This window comes from Salmo trutta, chromosome 16 (assembly GCF_901001165.1).
Source record: "Salmo trutta chromosome 16, fSalTru1.1, whole genome shotgun sequence".
NCBI classification, from domain to species: Eukaryota; Metazoa; Chordata; class Actinopteri; order Salmoniformes; family Salmonidae; genus Salmo; species Salmo trutta.
Window position 1 is genome coordinate 11,092,451 of NC_042972.1, and position 11,033 is coordinate 11,103,483.

Below are 11,033 nucleotides of genomic sequence, written 5' to 3' on the forward strand. Positions count from 1 at the left end.
AATGCTTCTGGTGAATTAACGCTACAATTTACAAAATTTCTATTCGAAAACATTATTAAAATTTAATATTGTCATTCAAAGAATTATAGATTAACATCTCGTGAATGCAACTGCATTGCCAGATTTAAAAATAACTTTACTGGGAAATCACACTTTGCAATAAACGAGGTGGTATGCTCAGGTAAATAGGCTAGACGATACAGATTAGCGCCATCTTGGAACCATCTAAAATCAAATATACTATTGTAAATAGTCCCTTACCTTTGATTATCTTCATCAGAAGGCACTTCCAGGAATCCCAGGTCCACAACAAATGTAGTTTTGTTCGAAAAATTAATAATTTATGGCCCAATAGCTCCTTCTTGTTAGCGCGTTCCGAAGGCTACTCATAATGTACTGTAGCGCGCGGGACTTGTCGTCACGAAAGAGCTAAAAATATATATTTACGTTCGTTCAAACATGTCAAATGTTGTATAACATAAGTCTTTAGGGCCTTTTTCAACCAGAGCTTCAATAATATTCAAGGCGGACGATTGCATTGTCTTACTAAACGTTTCGGAACAAAAGGGTTCCCATGGGCGCCCGCGTCATAGTAGTAATGGCCCTCCCCCTGTGACCAACTTTCCAAGCCTCTCTTTCGGTCAGTTTCTACCATAGAAGACTCAAACCACTTTGTAAAGATTGTTGACATCTAGTGGAAGCCTTAGGAAGTGCTAAATGAATCCTAACTCACGTGTGTTTCATAGGCAAAGTGTTGAAGGTGATTCCACAAATCAGATTTCCACTTCCTGCATGGAATCTTCTCAGGTTTTTGCCTGCCATATGAGTTCTGTTATACTCACAGACACCATTCAAACAGGTTTAGAAACTTTAGAGTGTTTTCTATCCAAATCTACTAATTATATGCATATTCTAGTTACTGGACAGGAGTAGTAACCAGATTAAATCGGGTACGTTTTTTATCCGGCCGTGCAAATACTGCCCCCTATCTCCAACAGGTTTTAAGGCTAATCTGAAGATGGTGCTGGCTAAAGCTAAAACTGGCGAGTGTAGAGAGTATAGGGATATTGTTATCCAAGTCGGCACCAACGATGTTAGGATGAAACAGTCAGAGGTCACCAAGCGCAACATAGCTTCAGCGTGTAAATCAGCTAGAAAGATGTGTCGGCATCGAGTAATTGTCTCTGGCCCCCTCCCGGTTAGGGGGAGTGATGAGCTCTACAGCAGAGTCTCACAACTCAATCACTGGTTGAAGACTGTTTTCTGCCCCTCCCAAAAGGACCAAGCCTGGCCTGCTGAGTGAAGGACTCCATCCTAGCTGGAGGGGTGCTAAAATCTTATCCATGAACATAGACAGGGCTCTAACTCCCCTAGCTCCACAATGAGATAGGGTGCAGGCCAGGTAGCAGGCTGTTAGCCAGCCTGCCAGCTTAGTGGAGTCTGCCACAAGAACAGTCAGTGTAGTCAGGTCAGCTATCCCCATTGAGACCGTGTCTGTGCCTCTCACTGGAATAAAGACCTCCTCCATTCCTGCCATTTTTGAAAGAGATTGTGATACCTCACATCTCAAAATAGGGCTATTTAATGTTAGATCCCTCACTTCAAAGGCAGTTATAGTCAATGAACTAATCACTGATCATAATCTTGATGTGATTGGCCTGACTGAAACATGATACATTTACTGTGTTAAATGAGAACTCACCTCCTGGTTACACTAGTGACCATATCCCCTGCGCATCCCGCATAGGCGGAGGTGTTGCTAACATTTATGATAGCAAATTTCAATTTACAAAAAAATAATATGTTTTCGTCTTTTGAGCTTCTAGTCATGAAATCTATGTAGCCTACTCAATCACTTTTCATAGCTACTGTTTACAGGCCTCCTGGGCCATATACAGCGTTCCTCACTGAGATCCCTGAATTCCTATCGGACCTTGTAATCAAGGCAGATAATATTCTAATTTTTGGAGACTTTAATATTCACATGGAAAAGTCCACAGACCCACTCCAAAAGGCTTTCGGAGCCATCATCGACTCAGTGGGTTTTGTCCAACATGTCTCCGGACCTACTCACTGCCACAGTCATACTCTGGACCTAGTTTTGTCCCGTGGAATAAATGCTGTGGATCTTAATGTTTTTCCTCATAATCCTGGACTATCGGACCACCATTTTATTACGTTTGCAATCGCAGCAAATAATCTGCTCAGACCCCAACCAAGGATCATCAAAAGTCGTGCTATAAATTCTCAGACAACCCAAAGATTCCTAGATGCCCTTCCAGACTCCTTCCGCCTACCCAAGGACGTCAGAGTACAAAAATCAGTTAACCACCTAACTGAGGAACTCAATGTAACCTTAATACCCTAGACGCAGTCACACCCCTAAAAACCAAAAACATTTGTCATAAGAAACTAGCTCCCTGGTATACAGAAAATACCCGAGCCCTGAAGCAAGCTTCCAGAAAATTGGAACGGAAATGGCGCCACACCAAATTGGAAGTCTTCCGACTAGCTTGGAAAGACAGTACCGTGCAGTATCGAAGAGCCCTCACTGCTGCTCGATCATCCTATTTTTCCAACCTAATTGAGGAAAATAAGAACAATCCAAAATGTATTTTTGACACTGTCGCAAAGCTAACTAAAAAGCAGCATTCCCCAAGAGAGCTTTCACTTCAGCAGTGATAAATTCATGAACTTCTTTGAGGAAAAGATCATGATCATTAGAAAGGAAATTACGGACTCCTCTTTAAATCTGCGTATTCCTCCAAAGCTCAGTTGTCCTGAGTCTGCACAACTCTGCCAGGACCTAGGATCAAGGGAGACACTCAAGTGTTTTAGTACTATATCTCTTGGTCACAATGATGAAACTACTGAAAGAGCTGCTTCCTGTGCTTGGCCCTCCTATGTTGAACATAATAAACGGCTCTCTATCCACCAGATGTGTACCAAACTCACTAAAAGTGGCAGTAATAAAGCCTCTCTTGAAAAAGCCAAACCTTGACCCAGAAAATATAAAAAAAAATCGGCCTATATTGAATCTCCCATTCCTCTCAAACATTTTAGAAAAAGCTGTTGGGCAGCAACTCACTGCCTTCCTGAAGACAAACAATGTATACGAAATGCTTCAGTCTGGTTTTAGACCCCATCATAGAACTGAGACTGCACTTGTGAAGGTGGTAAATAACCTTTTAATGGCGTCAGACCGAGGCGCTGCATCTGTCCTAGTACTCCTAGACCTTAGTGCTGCTTTTGATACCATCAATCAACACATTCTTTTGGAGAGATTGGAAACCAAAATTGGTCTACACAGACAAGTTCTGGCCTGGTTTAGATCTTATCTGTCGGAAAGATATGTTTGTCTCTGTGGATGGTTTTTCCTCTGACAAATCAACTGTACATTTCGGTGTTCCTCAAGGTTCCGTTTTGGGACCACTATTGTTTTCACTATATATTTTCAATATTTTACCTCTTGGTGATGTCATTCGGAAACACAATGTTAACTTTCACTGCTATGCAGATGACACACAGCTGTACATTTCGATGAAACATGGTGAAGCCCCAAAATTGCCCTCGCTGGAAGCCTGTGTTTCAGACATAAGGAAGTGGATGGCTGCAAATGTTCTACTTCTAAACTCGGACAAAACAGAGATGCTTGTTCTAGGTCCAAAGAAACAAAGAGATCTGTTGAATCTGACAATTCATCTTGATGGTTGTACAGTCGTCTCAAATAAAACTGTGAAGGACCTCAGCGTGACTCTGGACCCTAATCTCTCTTTTGACGAACATATCAAGACTGTTTCAAGGACAGCTTTTTTCCATCTACGTTACATTGCAAAAATCTGACACTTTCTGTCCAAAAATGATGCAGAAAAATTAATCCATGCTTTTGTCACTTCTAGGTTAGACTACTGCAATGCTCTACTTTCCGGCTACCTGGATAAAGCACTAAATAAACTTCAGTTAGTGCTAAACACGGCTGCTAGAATCTTGACTAAAACCCCAAAAATTGATCATATTACTCCAGTGCTAGCCTCTCTACACTGGCTTCCTGTAAGGCAAGGGCTGATTTCAAGGTTTTCCTGCTAACCTACAAAGCATTACATGGGCTTGCTCCTACCTATCTTTCCGATTTAGTCCTGCCGTACATACCTATACGTACGCTACGGTCACAAGACGCAGGCCTCCTAACTGTCCCTAGAATTTCTAAGCAAACAGCTGGAGGCAGGGCTTTCTCCTATAGAGCTCCATTTTTATGGAATGGTCTACCTACCCATGTGAGAGACGCAGACTCGGTCTCCACCTTTAAGTCATTATTGAAGACTCATCTCTTCAATAGGTCCTATGATTGAGTGTAGTCTAACCCAGGAGTGTGAAGGTGAACGGAAAGGCACTGGAGCAACGAACCACCCTTGCTGTCTCTGCCTGGCCGGTTCCCCTCTCTCCACTGGGATTCTCTGCCTATAACCCTATTACAGGGGCTGAGTCACTGGCTTACTGGTGCTCTTCCATGCCGTCCCTAGGAGGGGTGCGTCACTTGAGTGGGTTGAGTCACTGACATGATCTTTCTGTCTGGGTTGGCGCCCCCCTTGGGTTGTGCCGCGGCGGAGATCTTTGTGGGCTATACTCGGCCTTGTCTCAGGATGGTAAGTTGGTGGTTGAAGAAATCGCTCGAGTGGTGTGGGGGCTGTGCTTTGGCAAAGTGGGTAGGGTTATATCCTGCCTGTTTGGCCCTGTCTGGGGGTATCGTCGGGTGGGGCCACAGTGTCTCCTGACCCCTCTTGTCTCAGCCTCCAGTATTTATGCTGCAGTAGTTTATGTGTCGGGGGGCTAGGGTCAGTCTGTTATATCTGGAGTATTTCTCCTGTCTTATCCGGTGTCCTGTGTGAATTTAAGTATGATCTCTCTAATTCTCTCTCTCTCTTTCTTTCTTTCTTTCTGAGCAGGACCTGAGCCCTAGGACCATGCCACAGGACTACCTGGCCTGATGAATCCTTGCTGTCCCCAGTCCACCTGGCCGTGCTGCTGCTCCAGTTTCAACTGTTCTGCCTGCGGCTATGGAACTCTGACCTGTTCACCGGACGTGCTACCTGTCCCAGACCTGCTGTTTTCAACTCTCTAGAGACAGCAGGAGCAGTAGAGATACTCTGAATGATCGGCTATGAAAAGCCAGCTGACATTTACTCCTGAGGTGCTGACCTGTTGCACCCTCGACAACCACTGTGATTATTATTATTTGACCCTGCTGGTCATCTATGAACATTTGAACATCTTGGCCATGTTCTGATATAATCTCCACCCGGCACAGCCAGAAGAGGCCAACCCTCATAGCCTGGTTCCTCTCTAGGTTTCTTCCTAGGTTCTGGCCTTTCTAGTGAGTTTTTCCTAGCCACCGTTCATCTACACCTGCATTGCTTGCTTTTTGGGGTTTTAGGCTGGGTTTGAGATATGGCACTTTGAGATATCAACTAATATAAGAAGGACTTTATAAATAAATTTGATATCTTCATCAATAGGCACTAAAGGTAGTTAGCATCTATGAATGTTTTAGAGACATGTGGAACAGTAGCAGTTAAAAAAGTCAATAAGCAGACTACAATCGGACTATTCTCACCCACCAGCCGTCTCGCTCTCTGTCAAGACGTCTGGTTTCGCAGCGCCTCAGAACGGAATTTGACTGAGAGTCTACAGGCGGATTAAATTAATCTGGCCCGGGGTACATCGGGCGAAAGCGGGGAGGGAGGAGCGCCCTTCTCAAATGGAACAGTAATCTGAGCCGCTTGGTCATGTTGTCAACAAGGCAACATGGTGCATTGTCCAGAAAATAAATGTTTGAAATTTCAAACTAGTTTTCATTGGGATGAAAAGCAATCACCTTTGCATATGAAAATACATAATCCTACTCATTACTCCACTTACTTAATTATGTCACTTTTGTTTTGAGCTGACTTCGCCGTGGGCTTTGAAAGGGGCACTTGGCTTACCCCTGGAGGCAGCCAGGTTCCAAATCGAATGCAATCAACTTTCAGCCTGTGCAAAAACACGCCTAGCCAGGTGCCCGGGAGAGATTAATCGAATCCTCTCTGACAGGAGCGGCAAAAACAGCCACCGGTTTTAATTGGATGATCTCTCTGTCCATCACCATCTAGGATAACCCTTAGAACCTCCCCACTACAACATATGTGGACTTCCAAGGAAGTGAGCTCATCTTATAAATAGTTTTCACATATAAACGTTCTATGACCGAACTCAATTGGGCACCCCAAATATAATATGGTATTTTGTTTTATTTTTTATTGTAGATTTTTACCATTTGTCAAAGTCCCATCAAATACAGGTGTAGCAGGCTCGCTCTCACATGAATTTTAACCACACCCCTTTCTAGCCTCTTTCAGAATCATAGAATTAAATACTTACACTCGTCTTTAACATGTAGGCTCAGCATTCCCAAACAGTCCCAGTCAGAATGTTGAAGAGTCTTCATTTTAACGTACTTTACCTGTCGGAGGTAATCTGATACAAAATATCCACAGGGAAGGGTTATTAACATGATCTTCAGTCAGGGATGCAAACTGTTGAGGGCCAAAAAAGGTGACACTGAAACATGCAACAACAACAAAAACAACAACAAAAACCTGCTAGGGGGAAATGCAGGTTTAACATTTTTTTTTTTTAAATAACCTTTATTTAACTAGGCATGTCAGTTAATTAAGAACAAATGCTTATTTATAATAATGGCCTGCACCAGCCAAACCCAGACGACGCTATGACATGATCTACATGATCAGTCTCTGTGTGTAAATTAAATAGAGGTTAATGTGAACCTGACTCACAGCTAAAAAATGTAAAGAAAACAATCCAATGTTATTTGTTGCCTAGACTTTACTGCAAATAACACTCAAGTCTTGAGGAAAAACAATACACTAATACTGCAGTTAACCATGACAGCCTTTATAATAGAATGCTTGTGACCACACATCTAAATATTGTACTTGGGAAAAAAACTTCTAAAAGTAGAAATAGAATAAAACAAACAGGCATTCTATTGTTGCTCTATTATAGTGGCCACTATTGTAGACATCGATCAAGTGCACAAGGCTACATGTGTGCAAAAATAACGTTCGCTGAGTAAAAAATTGAATAATTCCCCTCACTCACACAAAAGTGTTACTGTCATGTTCAACACAACAAAAGTAATTTCTTTGGGCTACACATCACATTGTACACTTTCTGCCTGTGGACATCTGTTCTACAATGGGCCAGCAGAGCATGATACCCTTTGTTGGCATAATTGATCTCTTTCAGGCAGAGAGTACACCTGGCCTACCCCTTTTATCCACTGTATTGAAAGAGGGAAAGTCTGTGGCGTTTCTTTCACCTCTGTTGGCATCCAGCATAAGCCAGGCCCAGCCAGTGTTGCCAACTTAGCGATTTTGTCGCTATATTTAGCGAGTATTCAGACCCCTCTAACGACACATTTTGAAAAAGCGACTAGCGACAAATCTAGCGACTTTTTCTGGGTTTTTTTGCAGACTCTGACTTGAAAGCACGTCGTTCTTACTCTTCTCAACGAGCAGCGGGTGCTGCCGTGGGCCCTACCCCCGTCCCAAAGCACTCACAGTCCTCGTGCGGCAGTCCCTCCCAGCTGCAGTCAGAGCAGGAGATGTTCACCCCTCCGCGTCCAGACTGCAAATTAATCGTGCATGCGGGAAGCCGCCGCTGGCTGATCCCGCCCTGGCTTACATTCAAAGAAATCAATTAACCTGAATTAGGGCCAGACTAGTTACCATAATTTTCACACAATGACAGTTTTTTCTATTCTCTTTTTGCTCCATTTAGATTGTTAATGTAGATTGTATATAAAAAAATGTAAAAAATGTTATGGTTAAAAATGTTCATGTTTTACTGTGACTTGTTGTAGGCTCCTAAGTGGACCATAAGGTTAAAAACCAAACCAAATTATGAAAACTAAAATAAATAAATAAATAAAAAAAATAAGTAACTCCGCCAGAGTGTCTCTTTTGGGTCCCTTTTGCCGTACAAGCCCGGATAAAGGAGGAGGGTTGGAATTGTGAATCGACAGAAGAAAGCTCATTTGTAGTTCTAAACATATTTAGGGTGTTTTTTACTCACTTTTTTATCTCTCCCACAACGTTATTCCTCTCTCCTACAGCGTCCATCACAATTACATGCACATGGCCAATTACGCAAATTAGGTGATGAATTCTTCTAAATGACTAAAATGTAAATGTTATAACTTGAAGAATGGCAAGGGATCGTATACCAGCTAATACTATAGCAGATTGGTTAGGTTACTAACGTTAGCTCATCTGACGTTAACAAGCTAGCTGTCTGACTTCATCAGCGAGCTAATTTTCAAACAATAAACTAAATTATTTGATCAGCTAAGTTGGCTAATGTTGCTCAATATTTCTCTGGCTAGCTAACAGAGAATTTGATCCAGCTAGCAAGATACTTACCAATGCTAACAATACTTGTTCCACCATACTTTCTCCCTCACCTCAAACTTTCCAAATGCCAGTTGTTTTTCGGTTACAGCTCATGAAGTACGCTTCATCACCTTCTCACCTCCATCTCTGTGGTCAGGCTTCTCACCTACCTCTTCGTTATCGTTCAGGGACGCGCTGCTGTAACTGGCAAACTGCTGTCTTTTAAGAGAGTGCGGTGATTCTGTATCTAGCAAATTGGTTGTCTCTTCTCTCTTCGGTTGCATGCTGCATTCTGTTGTTATGTGGACGATTGGCTGAGCCTTGGTTGGATAGAGCCAGTATTGCACCAAACCCGCACCACTCGTTCGCTTACAAACGCTCATCACTCATTCGCTTACAGCCAGTAGAGATCCAAATCCCCCCCCCCAAACTTTTCTCATCGGATCTACACGATTCACGTAGGTCACCTAATTTGGATTAAAAACGCTGAATTTCGCCAAAAGGTGAATAGTTTGCATCCCTGTTCAGGACAATGGTCTGTATTTCCGGTTTTCTATTTTCAATAGTGACACAATTCGCACCAGACAAACACTTGCACAATATGGCCAAGCCTAACTGAACTACAGACTGAATATTGTCCCATCAGCTGGTAAATTTCACAAACACTTCCAGCTGATTACGAGGAAACGTGCTTTGGTCGACTACATTCGGTTACTGTTTACATATTGTGCATCACATGCAATGCTTCAGGAGATTGAAATTACAAGCAACAGAACCTCCCGGCGCCGCAAAATGTAGGGTAAACAACACTTTCCCGTGGATACCCTATCTCCACCTCCTACCGTCAAAAGGACCAACAGCACAGACAGCCGGTAAAGTGTGAATATCATTTTATTCAAAATTCTGGCTTGTAGAGACTCTTGTGTCTTTTTTAGTCAGACTTCTTTCAGACTGAATAGCCATGGGGTAACCATGGTAACAGTCTGCTGTTTAGGCAAACCCCTTTCAAGTCCCACTTTGTGGCACAGTGTTACCAGGCTCTATGCACCAGCAAATCAAGCCTGGGGACGAGGTTACAATAGGACAAAAGGGAAAAATACAAATGATCAGGCCTATAGGGCTACGGCTTTCACACATAATGCCATAAGTAAACCTACATTAAACAATTACAATATTATTATTATTATTGTTATTATTATTGTTATTATTACAAAATGTTAACTGCCAACAGAAGAACCGTCTACTATACCTGTTCATACCAGTTGGAGGTGGGTATTATGACAGCCAAGATGCAGAGGAGATGGACAATAGCTCCCAGAAAGAGTCCATTGTGCAGGAGGCTCTCGAGCAAGGTGGGTTCAGGTAGGTCTGGAGGTGAAAGGTCTAGTTCTGCGGACATAGTAGCCTACTTTCTGTTCCCTGTGTGCAAGAATATGACATTTGTGTAAACAAGGATTAGCCTGCAATGCTTTCGTGATTTTCCATTGTTTGGCTACAAAATATTTGCAAAATCATCAAAGACCCTACTGTAATACACGCAGTACTTTTGCCCACGTTGCTGTTTACAACAGCTGCAATGTAACAGTGGCTACAACAATGTTGACACACATCTCTCAGCCTCGATACAACACCAAGAACAATTTGCTGTTCGGCTTAGTGATGGGTCGTTCGCAAACGAGTCGGCGCTAAGAGTCGGCTCTTGTAGGTGAATGTTGGGAGCCGGCTCACATATCAGAAGAGCCTTATCTATTTATAAAAATATTAAAAAATGAAGATATGAATAATCCAAATATTTAAATGAATAGAATTAACTAATTCAAAGAAAGAAAAAAGAAAGAAAGAAAGAAAATAATATAGGGCTAAATGCTCAAGCGCACACACGTTCGTTCTGACTGTCTGCTCAGACTAACAGCCTCACCTGTTGTTCCTGTCAATCAGACACGCAGTGTCAACCAATGAACCAAAGATACGTGAGGGAGGGCCAAGCCAACTCCCTCACAGTCACACACTTAACAGCCGAGGAGAGAGAGGAAGGACAGCTGTGAAAATAACAGCTGGAAAATGAGTCGGAAGCACAGTAGCATTTGGATGCATTTTAATAATGTAGACAATGTTAGAGCACAGTGTAGAATTTGCCAAAACAAAATCTCATATAAAGCCGGTTCTACGCACAACCTACACCGGCATATGTGAACTGTGCACCCAACTGTGAAGCTACTGTAGCTGTAGCGGAGCTTCCAGAAACTAGCGGGCCTGCTAGTGATAGTGGTGGAGCCAGCACCTCCACACGTGGAGATGTATCCACTCAGTCAAGTAGGCCGACTCCGCGACCCACAGCAACGCAATCTTCTATGGACCAGTTTATGCCAACGTCTATGTCTGTAGCAAAACAAGGCCAAATTGATATTACATTGGCTAAAATTATTGCCAACAATTTCCAGCCATTTTAGATCGAGGAGGACAGAGGTTTTAGAAATGATAGCAATAGTCTAAATCCAATGTACACAATTCCAAGCAGGAAAACCCTTTCAAAATCACTTATTCCACAACTGTACGAGAGCACACAGGCTTCAGTGCGGGAAAGAG